The sequence below is a fragment of the Triticum aestivum genome, chromosome 3B (assembly GCF_018294505.1).
Source record: "Triticum aestivum cultivar Chinese Spring chromosome 3B, IWGSC CS RefSeq v2.1, whole genome shotgun sequence".
NCBI lineage: Eukaryota > Viridiplantae > Streptophyta > Magnoliopsida > Poales > Poaceae > Triticum > Triticum aestivum.
This window is the reverse complement of record NC_057801.1, coordinates 517,810,612-517,831,614: the sequence shown is the minus strand read 5'-3', so window position 1 is coordinate 517,831,614 and position 21,003 is coordinate 517,810,612.

Here is a 21,003-nt window from a genome sequence, read left to right as displayed (position 1 = left end):
CGCACCAGAAACAGGGTGCGCCACTAGTATTAATTTTTTTTCCATTTTTCAATACATACTGATGGCGCATCAGGTCGAAGTGCGCCATTACTAGTTCTAACTAGTAATGGCGCACTACCACGCGGTGCGCCATTAGTAAGCTTCCCCCTCACTCCACATGTTCCCCTTCCTCCCTTCCTCCCCACTCGACCTAATTTGCCCCCTCCGCCCCAAGCGTACGTCGCCGCCGCCGCCCCCTCCGTCCCCTCTGTCCCCTGCCACCGCCGCCCCGACCCCCGCCGGAATCCACCCCCGCCGCCGACCCCGACCCCTCCGGCGACCGGCCGCACCCGCCCAGGTACCTCTCCTCCTTCCTCCCTCTCCACCCTTCCTCCCCATTCCCTCCCTCCCTCCCCTTTCGCCGCGCCCTTCGCCTCCCCACTGTCCTAGCACCCACGGCGACGACACGAGGCCTCACGCCCCCGCACCGCTGCAGCCCCGTCGTCTCTGCTCCGGCTTTGGGCCTCCTCCCCTCTCCAGATGGAGCGCTGCCAGACCTCCGCCCGGCTGCCGCAGCCGCAGCCCACTCCCGCCTCGGCCCAAACCCCAGGTGCGGCGCCGATCCACCCGCCAACTCACTAGCCTGCTCACGCACGCGCCGCGCCGCCCTCTCTAGCTAGATGAAGCACCCATTTGTCTCAGCTCATGTCTCTAGCCTGATATCTTCTACTTTGCAAAGAAAAATGAGAGGAGATTACAGAGGCGACAGAACATTTACATGTGCATGGGTCGAATCACCTAACAGAGACAGAGACATATGACCTTGACATGGTTACTGATATGATAATTCGTCCTCGCATATGACCTTGACCTTGACATTGTGCATTAGCTCTAAATTTCTCTCTTTCATGGTGAGACAAGGGACCGGTGTGCATCCACACTAGCTTGGAATATATTTTTGCTATTGATGAGCTGAACAATGATAGACACACTTGATTGCACATTTTGTTCTTGGAAAATGAAGTATTGGTTGCACATTTTGGCGTTGAGAACTTGGGATGGATGTTCAATAGTTTGTTAGTAGCTTGTCGGAAGTGATTCATCTAGGTGAAGATCTCTCTATTTTACTTGAAGCAGTAAGATCTATTAGATTTCACAATCTAGCGCAACAACTGTAAACTGAGCCTAAGGCCACCTAACCAAAATTTGGTTATCTTCATTTGCGCTAACCAGTTTTTTTGGCTACTGTTCTATAGTAGGAGTAGATTACAGTTTGTCTGAGCACAGCACGGTTCAGGAACAGAGATAGAAAAATGTCCGACTTTCTTTTGATTGGAGATCTTTTTTCTTTCTGTTTTTAGACACAACGTAGATGCATGCTTTATCATTTTGGATTTTCTTAGCCTCCCATTTGATATGTTCTACAGTTTCTTTTATTTTTAGGTGTTTTTTTCTGTTTCTGGAGACGCTGTCATTTGCAAACAATACTAAAATCCATGAGCTGAGACAAATGTGTGCTTCATCTGTTAAGGGTTGAAGGCCAAATTCCACCCCTGCCGCCGCTGATGCTGATGCTAAGCTACTGCCGCTGCTTTTTTCTGCTAATTGTTGTCGCTTGTAGTAGTTGCGTTGGTGTTGCTGCCGCATACAGGCCGGCCCTTAGGTTAGTTAGCTATAGGTTAGGATAATTGGCTTAGGTGGTTAGGCTAATTAGTGGTTATTAGAATTAGTGTTAATGACATGTGGACCAATGTGCAGATCACTGCTTTATGGTCAATTTGCATATAAACATATCCACTCAGGCCCCAGAAGCATTACATGGTCATTGATGCAGTAGCACTAGCTTGCACTGTAGTAGCTTGACTTAATGATTTGGAGTACCATAGTGATGCTTGATTAAAACTGAAGTAGCAGCAATTGGTAGCGATAGCTAGCTTGACTGGATTATGTGCTTAATTCACTGAATTTGGTTGGTGAAGATGAATTAGCAGCTCCCCATGTAGCTAGAATTGGTATGATTTTTATGGAGAATGACCAATTCAGCTTCTTACCCCTAAAAAAATCAGCTTCTTTAAAACTGACAGTAGGTTCCTCCCATGTTTCACTTTTTCTAGTTAGTTTCTTCCAGCTATAGGTTAGTTTACAACTAGAATTATGTATTTCAACCATTTATATGTTTAGTTTCCAGCTATAGGTTAGTTTACACCTACTTGCTGCTAATACAACATAATATTTGATATGAGCAGGGTGAACAACCTTCAGGTCCCGGGAATCTACTCAAGGCTGCAGACACTTCTTGTCTCACTTCTTTTATCATCGGTATAATATTCATATTAAGGAGTTTCTATAAGTTCATTGTTCTTACCTGCAAATTTGAAATGAAAGCACAATCAATCCATATTAAGTGCTCATCCTAGTGGCAGGCAAAATAATTAGGGGAGTGTGTCATTCTTGCTATGGTCATGTAAGAGAAATGCTCTGCCTTGCTAATTTTACCATGAGATTTGGGGTAATCAGCTAGTTCTGGTCAAAGCAAGTGGTTTTCTGAGCTATGCCTTGGTTAGAAAATGATGCATGATGGGCATCATGCATGTTATCATGTATGTTTTACGATCTGTTGCAAGGGTACTAATTGGTCTCTTCTGCTGCTTATCAGAGATGGCGGGAAGCAGCCACCGCCGCTCTGCGACACCGCAGTACGAGTTGGATGCTTCTGAGTTCTTCACTATCATACTTGAGACTTAGTATCATCCATGACGCAGGTATATAAAACGAGAGATCTCCCCTTCACCCATCTCATTATGATATCTGTTGTTTGCTACATCACTCATAGTCCCAAACTGCAGAGGCTGCTTGACAGTTTTATGAACATGCTGATGGGTGAAGATCCGCCAAATAATGTGAAGCTGCGACAGGCCGGCAGCGGGTTTCGCAGGCAGTGGGATGTGGAGGTGGTGATCAAGGAGGGCCATATGTACTTGTCTCGTGGGTGGGAGAAGTTCTACCGTGCCTACGACCTGCGGCTGGGGTACTTCCTTCTCTTCAGGTACGACGACGACGCCACCATGCTCATCGTGAAGGTGTTCAACATGACTATGTGTCGCATGCGCTACGCTGACGATGATGATGCCGGTACATTCTGCATCTTCTTATTCCTCTACATTTGGCTTTGTCTCACATCGATTGTTAACGGTCATTGTTGCATTTTGGACAGGTAGTGGGAGCAGCAGCAGCGACACTAGCTACAGCCAAAGCAGCAGTGACTATGGTTGTAGCGAAAGCAGCAACGATTCTGGCTGTAGCGAAAGCAACAGCAATTCTGGCAGCACCATAGACAACAAGAAGGATGATCCGGACTGGAGTGCGGGAGAAGAGGAGCAGAGTGGGGATGAGGAGCTGCAGGATGACGATGGCCATCAGGCTGATGATGACCTAGCGCTGGTGGTGGCTGACCAAGGGCAAGAGATGGTGGTGTCTGACCATGGGCAAGAGATGGAGGTGGCTGAGGATGACCTAGCGATGGTCGTGCCTGAAGGTGGCCTCGCGATGGTGGTGGTGCCTGACAATGACCACGCACTAGTGGCGGCGCCGGTGATCCCAAGCTACATGACAACGCCAATTGTGGTACAAGACTACATCCCACTGCCTCCACCGCCTCCACTGCCTCGCCGCTCTTGGCGCATCAGGCTGAGGAAGGAGAAGGAGAAGAACAATGCATGAGAACTGAACTTTGTCAGGTATGTCAGATCTCCAAAATGATATATATATATATATACTTAGTTACCTATGTTATCTCTAATATGCTTAGTTTCCTATAGGTTAGCTTCATTTTACCTAAGTTGGCTCTAATATGCAAACTTAGAGTTTATATGCTTAGTTTCCTATAGGTTAGCTCCAAAATAACTTATGTTAGCACAAAATGATCAAGTTTATATAATAAGCTTATAGTCTTTTTCTTATTCTTCTTCTTTTCCAAAATGACATAGGTTAGCTTCATTTTACCTAAGTTGGCTCTAATATACAAACTTAGAGCTTATATGCTTAGTTTCCTATAGGTTAGCTCCAAAATAACTTATGTTAGCACAAAATGATCAAGTTTACATAATAAGCTTATAGTCTTTTTCTTATTCTTCTTCTTTTCCAAAATGACATAGGTTAGCTTCATTTTACCTAAGTTGGCTCTAATATACAAACTTAGAGCTTATATGCTTAGTTTCCTATAGGTTAGCTCCAAAATAACTTATGTTAGCACAAAATGATCAAGTTTACATAATAAGCTTATAGTCTTTTTCTTATTCTTCTTGTTTTCCAAAATGACATAGGTTAGCTTCATTTTACCTAAGTTGGCTCTAATATACAAACTTAGAGCTTATATGCTTAGTTTCCTATAGGTTAGCTCCAAAATAACTTATGTTAGCACAAAATGATCAAGTTTACATAATAAGCTTATAGTCTTCTTCTTATTCTTCTTCTTTTCCAAAATTCTTCTTATTCTTCTTCTAGTGTTCTTCTTCTTCTAGTATTCTTCTAGTCTTCTTCTTTTTCTTCTTCTAACTTCTTGTTTATCATTTTGCAGATTTGATTTAATTCACAGAAGCTTGCATGGATGGAGTGCTTCTTTTACATTTGTGTTTTATTTTGTATCAATGTGAAACTTTTGAGAATTGATGGATAACGGTGTTGGATGAACAATGTGAAACTTTTGTAATATGTAATGATGGAACTATGTGTTGGCTATGTATGTATATATGATGGAACTTGTGTGTTGGCTATGATTGTTATATGGATGCTTGTTGTATATATATGTGTTGGATATCTCATAGGTGAAATAGTGACCTGGGATTAAGAAAAAAAAATGAAAAAAATTGTTACTAATGGCGCACTACCATGTGGTGCGCCATTAGTATAGAATACACTAGTGGCACACTGTGGGCAAAACTAATGGCGCACTGCATGGTGCGCCATTAGTATACCAGATACTAATGGCGCACCAGTGGTGCGCCATTAGTAAAAAATACTAGTGGCTTATACTAATGGTGCATTGGTAATGCGCCATTAGTAGGCAAAACCAGTCCGCCATTAGTAGGCCTTTTCCTAGTAGTGTAGCATCCGTCACGGCGGATTCGCCGCATTGGTTCTAGACTCAATCATTGACGAATTTCACCTCACTAGAGTCCTCATGGACGGCGGCAGCAGCCTGAACCTGCTTTACCAGGATACAGTGCGAAAAATGGGCATAGTTCCCTCAAGGATTAAACCCACAAAGACGACCTTTAAAAGCATCATACCAGGTGCACAAGCCAGCTGTACAGGCTCAGTTACACTTGAAGTGGTCTTCGGATCCCCGGATAATTTCTGAAGCGAGGAGTTAATCTTCGACATAGTCCCGTTCCGCAGTGGCTATCACGCCCTGCTCGGGCGAACCGCATTTGCAAAGTTCAATGCGATGCCGCACTACGCATACCTCAAGCTCAAGATGCCAGGCCCTCGAGGAGTCATTACGGTCAATGGAAACACCGAATTCTCTCTCCGAACAGAGGAGCACACGGCAGCCCTAGCGGCGGAAGTACAAAGTAGCCTCTTAATGCAATTCTCCAGTCCGGCTGTTAAACGTCCGGACAACGTCAAGCGCGCCCGAAGTAACCTACAACAAGACCGCTGGCATGTTCCGAGCAAGCATAGCAGTGCGGCCCCAACCTCAGCCATAGCAAGATTGCAATACCAGTACCACGCGTACATAATTACACTCTGGAAATACCATGGGCATATGGGGAGGGGCACAACCACGACACGCCCAGAATGAGGCTCAACCGCACTAGGGGCTCCCGATTTTGTCATTTCTTTTTTTTACTTTCAGGACTCCACTATTCGGAAGGCCTGTCCGGCAGTACAATAGGCGAACACACGATGCAACAGCTAGGGAGACAACAAGCCACGTCGAATGTCCATGTGGTCTCTATAACGAGCTAAATACCTGTCTTATTTAAAGTCTCGCAGCTTGCCCCTGGAGGGTGACATGTCAAATAATCCCATCTCTTGCTTATCACACTATTTGTATCGTTCTGCTTTCATAGCAGCCCTTTAATAAACAATACATAGCTCTTGTCTATTATTGCATTCATTTTTTAAATATGTTCAGTCATGACATTATGCAACCGTACACTTTGGTACGGCCAATACACCAGGGGCTAAGTACCCCAGAATACGGTGTGAGAAGACCGAACACTCTCATGAGTGCGGCACCCTAAACTTATAGCATTATATGCATCGACTCCGAATCATGTCTTGGGTCAATAGTTAGGTTTGCCCGGCTCCCATGTTTTGGTACCTTACGTTCCGCTATATCGGCTAACGTAGCGCTGGGAGAACTACTGCAATTGTGCCCCAGTTGAGCTGGGTTAACACCTCAGTAGAGAAAGCTAAAACTGACTGTCATGATAGGGCGAGAGCCGGTCACTGTTCGAGAGGGTTTTTTGAGTCCCTAATGACTTATGCCGCTTAGAGCGAGGAGCTGGCTTTGTCCGGCCTAGGTGTGGATAGCGCCTCGAACTCGGTCTTCCGAATACTAGGGGCTTCGCCGAGATTTAAAATTATAGAATTCTATGGCTAAGTGAGACGGATAAAGCATTATAAGTCTGATTGCCTTGTTCGTTGTGCTGAGCGCCTCCCTCGAGGGACCCAAGAATGGGAGCAAGAGTGCTCAGGTTTATCCCGAACACCCCAACACTCGTGGCATGGGGGCAGAAGCCAATGACTTGCATCTCTCAGATTTAATAAATGGCCACACAGAAGGTAATATTTTAAATTCAAAAAGCGTTGCTTAGCGCATATGAACAAGTTTTCAGCGCACAGGATAACACAAGAGAGTTTATTCAAAAATTACATCCTTGGAACACTCCTTCGCCACAAGGCGGGCACCCTTCAGGACACCCTCATAATACTTTTCAGGCTTGCGATGCTCCTTCCCCTCCGGTGGCCCTTCCTTCACCAGCTTCTCAGCATCCAACTTGCCCTAGTGCACTTTTGCACGGGCAAGCGCCCTACGGGCGCCTTTGATGCATACGGAGCGCTTGATGACTTCAAGCCATGGACAGGCATCCACCAGCCACCTCACCAGCACAAAGTAGCTCCCAAGCATGGCCTCCCCAGGCCACAGCCGGCCTATAAGGCCCTTCATGGCATGTTCGGCTGCCTTATGGAGCTCGACCAACTGCTTCAGCTGGTCGCTCAGGGGCACCGGGTGTCCAGCCTCAGCATACTGGGACCAGAACACCTTCTCTGTCGAGCTCCCTTCTTTGGCTCAGTAGAATGCGGCGGCATCGGACACACTGCAGGGCAGTACTGCGAATGCTCCTGGAGAGCTCCGGATTCGGGTAAGTAACATGTAATTTACTTTCACGTGCTTGCTTTGCATAAAGAATGCCTTACCCGCCGCTATCTTCTTCATCGCCTCAATTTCCTGGAGGGCCTTTTGGGCTTCGGCCTTGGCAGATTTGGCGCTTTCAAGTGCCGAGGCAAGCTCGGACTCTTGAGTCTTTGAGTCAAGCTCTAAACTCTCATGTTTTTTCACAAGAGCATCGAGCTCTTGCCGCACCTCCGCCACCCGCGCCTCTTGTTTCTCTCGCTTGGTGTGCTCCATGGCCGCATTGTTTTCGGCCTTGGACAGTGCTTCCTTCAGGGTCGCTACCTCGGTTGTGGCCCCTATAACATTCACGTTGGTCCTGTCACTATTTGCAACCAGGTATTTTTATACATAATTACATATGGTACTACCTACCTTCCTTGTCCTCGAGCTGCTTCTTGGCACGACCGAGCTTGTTCTCGGACCGCTCGAGGCTCTGCTTTAATGCATCGACCTCCGCAGTCAGTGCGACAGAGGTCAGCAGCGCAACATGCATTCCCATATTGACATATTTATGTTAGACTCCTGCGTATATCTTTTTAGATCCTTAGTCCGGCTTTTCTTTCCGAACACCAAACTGAGCATCAGGGGCTACTGTCTATGCGGTAACATTTTTACATGTTTTAAATACATACCTCGAAGCCTATTAGAAGGCTGGCACAGGCTTCTGTCAGCCCGCTCTTGGCAGACTGAACCTTCTGGATCACCGCACTCATAACAGTGCTGTGCTCCTCATAGATGGAGGCGCCATTAAGCACCTCCAGCAAATTGTCCGGCGCCTCCGGTTGGACGGAGGCCACCGGTGTCGTAGGCTTTCCCTTCTTGCGAGGGGGCCGCCTGCCGGATTCCGGAACCACTGAGGGTTCCGGTGCGGTGTCCGGCCCAGGGCCGGACTTAGGTCCTTCTGGGGCTCCATCCTTTTTGGGCCTGGAGTCTGGGAGGTCGCCTTGCGGTGCCTCTAGGACCACCTCCTCCTGGTTTAGCCCCTTTTGGGACTCCACCTCGGCATCGTCCGTAGGGCGAGGGGAGGTAGCAGTCGGGAGTGAAGCACTATTCACATCCGACGAATCCAGGGAGCCGCTCGACGAATCGTCGAGCTGAGCCTTGGGCGGACTGCATGATTTTATTCGGCGTCAGAAGGTACTATGCAACAAAGGAATGCCATGAGTTATTCTGGTATCCGGATACTTATGATTTTGCTAGGGGCTTGGCCCTGGATGGCCACTCCTCTCTGTCGTCGTCGGCGTCGGAGGAGTAGTCCGGAAGAAGGGTCTTCCCCTTCTTGGAACCTCCAGCCTCCCCAGTTGGGGCGGCCTTCCTTTTCTTTCCTCCCCCCGTTGGAGGGGGAGAGGCTTCTTCTTCCTCCTCCTCGTCTTCGGAGGAGGAGTGCGCTTCGGGGTCGTCGGGCGATGAGTCCGACACCACCAGGCATCGGGAGCTCCTTCGAGTTCCTGTGGCCTTCTTGTTGGCCTTCTTCTCCGGCACCACGTGAGGTGCCAGAACCAGCAGCTTTGCCAGGCGGGCGTCTGCTGGGCCTTCGGGCAAAGGAGCCGGGCAGTCGATCTATCCGGCCTTCTTCTGCCAGTCATGTTAAAGGAATGGCAGTTTAGATCCCGCATAACGTCAAACTATGAAAAACAAGTACCCTGTAATGGATAAACCAACCTTACCGCGCTGGCTTGGCGCTTCGCGCAGAATCCGCGATCCTCGGTAATGGGAGGGTGAACCTCGGAGCTCTTGAAAAGCACCTTCCAAGCGTCTTCGTGCGTTGTGTCGAAGAGCCTGGACAAAGTTTGGTGCTGGGCCGGGTCGAATTCCCACAAATTAAAAGACCGTCGTTGACACGGGAGGATCCGGCGGAAGAGCATGACCTGGACTACGGTGACAAGTTTAACCTTCCTGTCGATCAGGTCTTTGACGCAGGTTTAGAGTCCGGTCACCTCTGCGAATTACCCCACGATAGGCCCGTCTCTTTCCATGAGGTGAGCTGTGTGGGGATGCCAGATCGGAATTCAGAGGCCGCTTCCCATTCAGGGTCACGCGGCTCGGTGATGTAGAACCACCCCGATTGCCACCCTTTGATGGTTTCCACGAAGGCGCCCTTGAGCCATGTGACGTTGGCCATCTTGCCCACCATGGCGCCTCCGCACTCTGCTTGCCGGCCGCCCACAACCTTCGGCTTGACGTTGAAGGTCTTTAGCCATAAGCCGAAGTGGGGTTTGATGTGGAGGAAGACCTCGCACACGACGATGAACGCTGAGACGTTGAGGATGAAGTTCGGGGCCAGATCGTGGAAATCCAGGATGTAGTAGAACATGAGCCCCCAGACAAATGGGTGAAGAGGGAAGCCCAGTCCGCGGAGAAAATGGGGGAGGAACACCACCCTCTCATGGGGCCTGGGGGTGGGGATGAGCTGCCCCTCATCTGGGAGCCGGTGCGCAATGTCGTAAGACAGGTATCCAGCCTTCCTCAACTTTTTGATGTGCCTCTCCGTGACGGAGGAGGCCATCCACCTACCTCCCGCTCCGGACATTGTTGAGAAGGTTGAGGTGGGAAGTGCGGACTTGGGCGCTGGAGCTCGAGTGCGCGGAAAAGGATAAGCAAGGGAGGAAGAAGGCGTAGATGGAAAGGGTGGATTCTTATCCCCTCATATGGGCGGCCAAAACTATGTGCCCCCGCCACCCTGGTAAAACTCGCTTATCTCCCAAGTGCCATGATTAATGGCGTGGTTGGGTTACCCACGCCCGTATTGATGAGAATCCCGAAATAAGGGGACACGATCTCTGCTTTGACAAGACGTGCCAAGGAAACCGCCTCGCTAAACGCGCTGAGGTGGGACAGTAAAACGACTCGAATAAAGGCTTGGCAGTGGCATGATGTCATGCTATGGAATACGTCAGCAGATTAGATTTGTGTAAATATTATTCTCTCTACGGTGGTATGTGGAACTTATTTTGCAGAGCCGGACACTATTCTTGTGTTCAAACATCTTCTATGAAGTATTCGGAGGAGGAACCCGCCTTGCAATGCCGAAGACAATTTGCGCGCCTGACTCGTCATCATTGAAGCCTGATTTAGGGGCTACTGAGGGAGTCATTGAAGTCCTAGATGGCTGGACTATGACCTTTGGCCGGACTCCCGGACTATGAAGACACAAGATTGAAGACTTCGTCCCGTGTCCGGATGGGACTTTCCTTGGCGTGGAGGGCAAGCTTTGCGATACGGATATGTAGATCTCCTCCCACTGTAACCGACTCTGTGTAACCCTAGCCCTCTTTGGTTTCTATATAAACCGGAGGGTTTAGTCCATAGGACGAACAATAATCATACCATATTCTCGCTTCTAGGGTTTAGCCTCTCTAATCTCATGGTAGATCTACTCTTGTACTACCCATATCGTCAATATTAATCAAGCAGGAGTAGGGTTTTACCTCCATCGAGAGGGCCCAAACCTGGGTAAAAACATCGTGTCCCTTGTCTCCTGTTACCATCCGCCTAGACGCACAGTTCGGGACCCCCTACCCGAGATCCGCCGGTTTTGACACCGACAAGGGGAAGGAGCTGTTGGTAGACATACATGGTGGAGACTGTGGGCACCACCCATCATCACGAACCCTCGTTGGCAAGGCGTTCCGCAGCAGGTTCTACTGGCCCACAGCACTCAACGACGCTGTCGAGCTGGTAAAGACCTGTGAAGCATGCCAATTCCACACCAAGCAGATCCATCAGCCGGCTCAGGGCCTGCAGACCATACCCCTCTCATGGCCATTCGTGGTTTGGCGGCTGGACATTCTGGGCCCGTTTCCTCGGGCGCCAGGGGGCTATCGCTACCTCTACGTCACCGTCGACAAATTCACCAAGTGGTCTAAGGTGGAAGCTATCCGCACCATCCCAGCAGGCTCCGCAGTCAAGTTCATCAAGGGCCTCGTGAGCCGATTCGGGGTGCCTAATCGCATCATCTCCGACAACGGTTCCCAGTTCACCAGCAATCTCTTTAAAACATACTATGCTAATCTTGGAACGCGGATATGCTACTCTTCAGAAGAACATCCTCGAAGCAACGGCCAGGCTGAGCGAGCCAACGCGGAGGTCCTGAAGGGCCTCAAGACAAGTGTCGGTGTCAAAACCGGCGGATCTCGGGTAGGGGGTCCCGAACTGTGCGTCTAGGCGGATGGTAAGAGGAGACAAGGGACACGATGTTTTTACCCAGGTTCGGGCCCTCTCGATGGAGGTAAAACCCTACTCCTGCTTGATTAATATTGATGATATGGGTAGTACAAGAGTAGATCTACCACGAGATCAGAGAGGCTAAACCCTAGAAGCTAGCCTATGGTATGATTGTTGTTCGTTCTACAGACTAAACCCTCCGGTTTATATAGACACCGGAGAGGGCTAGGGTTACACAGAGTCGGTTACAATGGTAGGAGATCTACATATCCGTATCGCCAAGCTTGCCTTCCACACCAAGGAAAGTCCCATCCGGACACGGGACGAAGTCTTCAATCTTGTATCTTCATAGTCTTGGAGTCCGGCCGATGATGATAGTTCGGCTATCCGGACACCCCCTAGTACAGGACTCCCTCAGTAGCCCTGAACCAGGCTTCAATGACGACGAGTCCGGCGTGCATATTGTCTTCGGCATTGCAAGGCGGGTTCCTCCTCCGAATAATTTATAGAAGATTGTGAACAACAGGATAGTGTCCGGCTCTGCAAAATAAATTCCACGTACCACCATAGAGAGAAAAATATTCACACAAGTTCAACCTGCTGATGTATTTGGTGGCGTGACGTCACACCACTACCAAGACTTTACTTGAATTGTTTTTATTGTACCACCTCAGCGCATTTAGCGAAGCGGTTTCCTCGGCACGTCTTGTTGAAGCAGAGATCGTGTTCCCCTTATTCTGGGATTCCCATCAATACGGACGTGGGTAACCCAACCGCGCCATTGATTGCGGTGCTTGGGAGATAAGCGAGTTTTATCAGGCTGGTGGGGACACATGTTTTTGTCCGCCCATATAAGGGGATAAAGATCCAACCCTTTTACCTGAGCCTTCTTCCTCCTTGGCTTATCCATCTCCGCGAACTCGAGCTCCAGCGCCCAAGTCTGCACATCTCACCTCAACCTTCTCCAACTATGTCTGGAGCGGGAGGCAAGTGGATGGCCTCCTCCGTCACGGAGGGGCACATCCAGAAGCTGCGCAGTGCTGGATATTTGTCCAGCAACATCACGCACCGGCTCCCCAACGAGGGAGAGCTCATCCCCACCCCCAGGCCCCATGAGAGGGTAGTATTTCTTCCCCATTTCCTCCGCGGACTGGGCTTCCCACTCCATCCCTTTGTCCGGGGGCTCATGTTCTACTACGGCCTGGATTTCCATGATTTGGCCCCGAATTTCATCCTCAACATCTCGGCGTTCATCATCGTGTGTGAGGCCTTCCTCTGCATCCAGCCCCACTTCGGCTTGTGGCTCAAGACCTTCAGTATCAAGCCGAAGGTTGTGAAGGGCAGTCAAGCGGAGTGCGGAGGCGCCATGCTGGGCAGGATGTCCCACGTTACTTGGCTTGAGGGCACATTCGTGGAAACCATTAAGGGGTGGCAATCGGGGTGGTTCTACATCACCGAGCCGCGTGACCCGGAATGGGCAGCGGCCCCCAAATTCAGATCTGGCATCCCCACACGGCTCACCTCCTGGAAAGAGAGTGGCCGGTCATGGGGTGATTCGGAGGAGCTGACCGGACTCCAAGCCTGCATCCAAAAGCAAGTGGACAAGAAGCTCAAGCTTGTCAACGTAGTCCAGGTCATGCTCATCCGCCGGATTCTCCCGTGCCAACGACGGGGCTTCAATATGTGGGAGTTCGATCCGGCGCAGCACCAGACTTTGAGCGGGCTCTTCGACACTACATACGAAGATGTCTGGAGGGTGATGTTTAAGGGTGCCGAGGCCCCCGCATCCGCTACCGAAGATCGCGGATTCAGCTCGTAGCGTCCAGCTGACGAGGTAAGCGATTTTGCCCTTTACGGGATGCTTGTTTTCCATAGTTTGACTCTATGTGGGATCTAAACTCCCTCTCCTTTGACAGGACTGGCTGGAGAAGGCCGAACAGACTATCTATCCGACCCCATTACCAGAGGACCCAGCGGACGCCCGCTTAACGGGGCTGCTGGCTCCGGCACCCCACGTGGTGCCGGAGAAGAAGGCCAAGAATAAGGCCACGGGCACTCGAAAGAGTTCCCGTTTTCAGGTGTTATCGGATGATGACTCCGAGGCAGACTCCTCCCACAAAGGCGAGGAGGAGAAGAAGAAAGCCTCTCCCCCAGCGGGGGGAGGGAAGAAAAGGAAGGCCTCCCCAACGAGGGAGGCCGAAGGGTCCAAGAAGGGAAGGACTCTTCCCCCGGACTACTCTGCCAATGCTGGCAACGACGACGAGGATTGGCCCCCAAGGGCCAAGCCCCTGGCGAGATCATAACTATCCGGACTCCCGAATAACTTCATGACTTTTCTTTTCGCCACATGGTGTCTTTCTAATGCCACATACAACCCTGCAGTCCGCCCAATGATGATCTTCCCGCTTCGTCGAGCGGGTCCTTGGGTGCGTCGGATATGGATTCCCTTGCGACCGCCTCCACCCCCCGTGATGCGGACGATGCCGAGGTGGGATCCCGGGAAGGGACCTACCAGGAGGAGGAGGCCCCGGAGGTGTCGCAAAACAACCACCCGGACTTTGCACCGGACTCTGCGACGGAACCCATAGTGGCTCCGGAGTCCGGCGGGCGGCCCCTTTGTAAGAAGGGCAAGACCGTGACGCCGGCAGCCTCCGTCCAACCGGAGGCGCCGGATAGCTTGCTGGAGGCGCTCAATGGCGCCTCCATCAAAGAGGAACACCGCACTGTTATGAGTGCGGTGATTCAGAAGGTTCAGCTCGCCAAGAGCGGGCTGACTAAAGCCTGCAGCAGCCTTCTAACAGGCTTTGAGGTAAGACTTTCGATATATGTAAAATAGTACCGCATAGACAGTAGCCCCTGATGCTCAGTTCGGTGTTCGGAAAGAAAAGCCGGACTTAGGATCTAAAAAGATATACGCAAGAGTCATAAAAAATATGTCAATATGGGATTGCAGGCTGTGCTGCTAACCTCTGCCGCACTCACTGCGGAGGTCAATACTTTGAAGCAAAGCCTCGAACGGTCCGAGAACAAGCTCGGCCGTGCCAAGAAGCAGCTCGAGGACAATGAAGGTGAGTAACACCTTATTAAAAATGTACCTTACAGAAAAGTATTTTGGTTGCAAGAAGAATGACAAGGATAACGTGGGTATTGTAGGGGCCACAAGCGAGGTGGCGACCCTGAAGGAGGCGGTGTCCGTGGCCGAACGTAATGCGGCCGCGGAACGCACCGAGCGAGAGAGGCAGGAGGCGCGGGTGGCGGAGGTATGGCAAGAGCTCCAGGCTCTCATGGAAAAACACGAGAGTTTGGAGCGTGACTCGAAGGCTCGAGAGTCCGAGCTTGGATCGGCTCTTGAGAGTGCCAAAGCCACTAAGGCAAAAGCATATAAGGCCCTCCAGGAAGTCGAGGCGTTGAAGAAAATAGCGGCGGGTAAGGCATTTTTCATGCAAAGTAAGCATGTGAGTGTGAATTACCTATCACTTACCCGAATTCGGAGCTCTCCAGGAGCGTTCGCAGATCTGCCCCGCAGCGTGTCCGATGCTGCCGCTTTCTACAGGGCCGAGGAGGGGAGCTCGACGGAGAAGGTCTTCTGGTCTCAGTATGCTGAGGCCAGACATCCGGTGCCCCTTAGCGACCAGCTGAAGCAGCTGGTCGAGCTCCACAAGGTGACCGAACAGGCCATGAAGGGCCTCATAGTTAGGCTATGGCCTAAGGAGGCCATGCCTGGGAGCCACTTCGGCCTGGTGCGGCGGCTGGTGGATGCGTGTCCATGGGTTGAAGTCATCAAGCACTCCGCCTGTATTGAAGGTGCCCGTCGGGCCCTTGCCCGCGCAAAGGTGCACTGGGGCAAGATGGATGCTCAGAAGCTTGTGACGGACGCGCCACCGCAAGGCAAGGAGCATCGCACGCCCGAGATGTATTATAAGAGTGTCCTGAAGGGTGCCCGCATTATTGCGGGTGAGTGCTCCAAAGATGTAATATTTGAGTAGACTCGCATTTTGTTATCCTGTGCGTTGAAAACTGAGTTCATATGCGCTAAGCAACGCTTGTTAATTTAAAATATTACCTTCTGTGCGGCTGTTTATCAAATCTGAGAGATGGAAAGTCGTCGGCTTCAGCCCCCATGCCACGAGTGCTGGGGTGTTCGGGATAAATTTGAGCACTCTTGTTCCCATTTTTGGGTCCATCTAGGGAGGCGCTCAACACAACGAACAAGGCAACCGGACTTATAATGCTTGAACACTCTCAGTTAGCCATAGAATTCTATAATTTTGAATTTCGGCGATGCCCCTACTATTCGAAAGGCCGAATTTGGGGCGCTATCCACGCCTAGGCCGGACAAAGCCGGCTCCTCGCTCTAAGCAGCATAAGTCTTTAGGGACTCACAAAAAACCTCTCGAACAGCGACCAGCTCTCGCCTCATCATGACGGTCAGTTTTAGCTTTCTCCACTGAGTCGCTCGCCCAGCTCAACTGGGGCGCAATCGCAGTGGTTCTCCCAGTGCTACCTTAGCCGATACAACGGAACATAAGGTACCAAAACATGGGAGCCGGGCAAACCCAACTATTGACCCAAGACATGATTCAGAACCGATGCATATAATGCTATAAGTTCGGGGTGCCGCACTTGTGAAAGTGTTCGGACTTATCACACCATGATGCGGGAAACATAAGCCCCTGGTGTATTTAGCCGTACCAAAATGTACGGATGCAACATGTCATAAATGAACATATGTATAAGAAAGAAATGCAATTGGAAGCAAAAAGGTGCTGCATTACTTATTTGAGAAAAACTGCTGTGAATGTAGAACGATACAAATGGTGCGATAAGCAAGGGATGGGACTATTAAACATGTCCCCCTCCAGGGGTAGGCTGCGGAATGGTGTATAAAACAGATTTAATGCTCCTAATGGAGACCACCTGGATATTCGTTGTAACATTTCTCCTTCCCTGGCTGTTGCATCGTGAGTTCGGCAGGTCTGCTGCCGGACAGGGCCTCTGACGAACGGAGTCCTGTGGGTAAAACTAAAAAGTAAAAAGAAAAAAAAGAATGACACACTTGAGAGCCCCTGGTGTGGTTGAGCCGCATTCTGGGCCTATCATGGTCGTGCCCCTCTCCCCATGCCCATGGTATCTCCAAAGCGTAATGGTGTACGCGAAGGACCTGTCTTGACGTTTTGCAGGGGATGGGGTTGGGGCCGCACTGCTACGCGTGCTCGAAATGTGCCAGGTGATCTTGTTGTAGGTTACTCCGGGCGCGTTTAGCCGTGTCCGGCCGCTTAACAGCCTGACTCGAGAATTGCCTTAAGAGACTGCACTGTACTTCTGCCGCGAGAGCCGCTGCATGTTCCTCGGTTCGGAGAGAGCGTTCAGTGTTTCCGTTGACCGTGATGACTCCTCGAGGGCCTGGCATCTTGAGCTTGAGGTATGCGTAGTGCGGCACCGCGTTGAACTTTGCAAACGCGGTACGTCTGAGCAGAGCATGAGCCGCTGCAGAACGGAACTATGTCGAAGATTAACTCCTCGCTTCGGAAGTTATCCGGGGTTCCGAAGACCACTTCTAGTGTAACTGAGCCTGTACAATTGGCTTCTACACCTGGCATGACGCCTTTAAAGGTCGTCTTGGTAGGTTTAATCCTTGAGGGGTCTATGCCCATTTTGCGCACTGTATCCTGATAAAGCAGATTCAGGCTGCTGCCGCCGTCCATCAGGACTCTGGTGAGGTGAAATCCATCGACGATTGGGTCTAAAACCAATGCGGCGAATCCGCCGTGGCGGATGCTGGTGGGGTGGTCCCTTCGGTCAAAAGTGATCGGGTAGGAGAACCATGGATTGAACTTCGGGGTAACTGGCTCCATCGCGTATACATCCCTGAGTGCACGCTTCCGCTCCCTTTTGGGTATGTGTGTTGCATATATCATGTTCAACGTCCGCACCTATGGGGGGAAACCCTTCTGTCCTCTATTGCTCGACGGTCGGGTCTCTTCCTCGTCATCGCTATGCAGCCCCTTGTTATTGTTTTCGGCAATTAACTTGCCTGCCTGCTTGAATACCCAACAGTCCCTGTTGGTGTGGTTGGCTGGCTTTTCGGGGGTGCCGTGTATCTGGCACGAGCGGTCGAGTATTCGGTCCAAATTGGACGGACCCGGAGTAGTTCTTTTGAATGGCTTTTTCCGCTGACCGGGTTTAGAGCCTCTGAATCCGGCATTGACTGCCGTATCTTCACTATTATCGCCGTTAATGCGGCATTTGTTTTTGTTGCGACGCGACCTGCCATTATGGTCCTTGATATCCGGACTGCCAGAATTTTTGCTGAGGTTGTTGCTGTGTGCTAGCCAGCTGTCCTCACACGCACAGAAGCGGGTCATGAGTGATGTGAGGGCTACCATGGATTTTGGCTTTTCCTGTCCAAGGTGCCGGGCAAGCCACTCGTCGCGGATGTTATGTTTGAAGGCCACGAGGGCCTTCGAATCCGGACAGTCGACGATTTGGTTTTTCTTGGTTAAGAACCGTGTCCAGAATTGTCTGGCCGATTCGTCTGGCTGCTGAATTATATGTCTTAGGTTGTCAGCGTCTGGTGGTCGCACATACGTGCCTTGGAAGTTATCGAGGAATGCGGCTTCCAGGTCTTCCCAACTCCCAATTGACTCTGCCGGCAAGCTGGTAAGCCAATGCCGGGCTGGTCCTTTAAGCTTGAGTGGGAGATATTTGATGGCGTGAAGATCATCACCGCGGGCCATTTGGATGTGATGGAGATAGTCTTCGATCCAAACCGCGGGGTCTGTTGTGCCATCGTAAGATTCAATATTCACGGGTTTAAACCCTTCGGGGATTTGATGATCCATTACTTCATCTGTGAAGCATAGTGGGTGTGCGGCGCCTCTGTACTGGGCGATATCACGACGGAGCTCAAAAGAGTTTTGTCTATTTTGTTCGTCCCGGACGGACTTACTGTGTCCTGCGCGACGGTTGTCGTCACGTATCATGGGGCGCCCACGCGATCCATAGATCGATCTTGATTGTCTTGCCTTATCCTCCAATATATCTCGCAAGTCTGGTGCGTTCCCCTGTGGCCTTGTGCTTTTCGAGCGATGCCGGGGTACGGTTCTAGTGAGGGCCTAGAGGCCTCTCTGTCGCGACCACGGGTTGGTTGGTCAGTCGTATTGTCTGCTGGTCATGCAGGTTCATATGCCTCCTCCTCTAATCGGGGGAGCACCTTGCGTTTAGGGTAGCTTTTGGAGGGGCGTTCGAGCTCATGCTCTTCCGCCGCGAGGACTTCAGTCCATCTGTTTGCTAGCAGATCTTGATCAGCTCTAGCTGTTGCTGCTTTTTCTTGAGGCTGTTTGCCGTGGCCATAAGCCTGCGTTTAAAACGCTCTTGTTTGACGGGATCCTCAGGCACGACGAATTCGTCGTCGTCGAGGCTTGCCTTGTCTCCGGAGGGAGGCATTTAAGCCTCTACCTCTTCTTTTGCCGCTCTCTCATGAGGGTTGGCGTCTCCGTCCTCCTGTGCTGAATCTTGCTGGAGTGGGTTGTCTTAGGCATAGTCTCGGGTGTTATTATCTCCGGTGCCGGAATCTTCATTCTTGCTGTGGCGGGATTTAGAGACGCGCCGCTGACGCCGGCGCTTGGGCTGTTTCTTGGAGGGGTCTTCCTCCGTTGTTTCTTCGCCATTCCCATCCTTTGGGATATCCACCATGTATATGTCATATGATGAGGTGGCTTTCCAATGCCCGGTAGGCGCTGGTTCTTGGTCGTCTCCGACATCGTCATCCATATTGTTGATGTCTTCGGAGTCGTAGTCTAGCATGTCGGTTAGATCGTCGACAGTGGCTACTAAGTGGGTGGTGGGTGGGCTTTGAATTTCTTCGTCGTCCGCATCCCAACCGTCCTGACCGCAGTCCGGCCAGGGCTCTCCTGATAACGAGAGATACTTTAGCGAACTCAAGATGTCGCCAAAAGGTGAGTGTTGAAAGATGTCCGCAGCGTTGAACTCCATGATCGGCGCCCAACCGGATTCGATTGGAGGGGGCGCGGGAGGCTCGGAGTCCGGCGAGGAGTCCGGCACCTCGGAGTCATGGGTTTCATGAGGGACAAGATCAGTGTTCAGCTCTATCGCCGTAGAGGTTGCAGCCACCGAGGCGGTGTCTAGCCATCCGTCCTCGATCTGCGCAGCTGGCTCCGAATTGAAGATCGGAGCGGACTCGAGTGCGGCCTCCAGGATACTGTCCGGCTGCAGAGCTAAATCATGCTTGTCGTGATAGTGCGGCACGCTCGGCTGTGGCTCGAATCCATCGAGGATCAAGTTCCTGCGGATGTCAGCCGTGAAGTTTAAACTTCCCAATCTGACCTGACGGCCAGGGGCGTAGCTTTCGATCTGCTCCAGATGGCCAAGCGAATTGGCCCGCAGTGCAAAGCCGCCGAATACGACGAACTGTCCGGGGAGGATGGTCTCACGCTGGATTGCATCGTTGTTGATGATCGAAGAAGCCATCGAGCCTATCAGTGACGACATAGAGGAACTCTCAATGAAAGCACCAATGTCGGTGTCAAAACCGGCGGATCTCGGGTAGGGGGTCCCGAACTGTGCGTCTAGGCGGATGGTAACAGGAGACAAGGGACACGATGTTTTACCCAGGTTCGGGCCCTCTTGATGGAGGTAAAACCCTACGTCCTGCTTGATTAATATTGATGATGTGTGTTACAAGAGTAGATCTACCACGAGATCAAGGAGGCTAAACCCTAGAAGCTAGCCTTTGGTATGATTGTTGTTCATCCTACAGACTAAAGCCATCCGGTTTATATAGACACCAGAGAGGGCTAGGGTTACAAAGAGTCGGTTACAATGGTAGGAGATCTACATATCCGTATCGCCAAGCTTGCCTTCCACGCCAAGGAAAGTCCCATCCGGACACGGGACGAAGTCTTGAATCTTGTATCTTCATAGTCTTGGAGTCCGGCCGATGATGATAGTTCGGCTATCCGGACAACCCCTAGTCCAGGACTCCCTCAACCAGGACCTTCAAGAAGAAGCTAGAGGCCTGCGGCAGGGGCTGGTACGACGAGCTCCAGTCTATTTTGTGGTCTATCCGCACGATCGCAACCAAGTCAACTGGAGAAACTCCATTCTTCCTCGTCTACGGAGCTGAAGCTGTCCTCCCTCATGAGGTCAAGTGTCGCTCCACGCGGGTCCTGGGTTCGGCGAGGCGCAACAGGACGCCATGCGGAGGACGAATCTCATGCTGGGGGAGGAACGCCGTCGGGAGGCCGCGCTGCGGGCGGCAAAATATCAATAGGCGCTGCGGCAATACCACTGCCGCAACATCCGCCCCAGGACTCTTGAGGTAGGGGACCTCGTGCTCAGGCGGGTCCTCTCCAGGGAAGGGTTGCACAAGCTCTCTCCCATGTGGGAGGGCCCGTTCAAGGTTTTTCATGTTTCCAGGCCCGGCTCCGCATGCT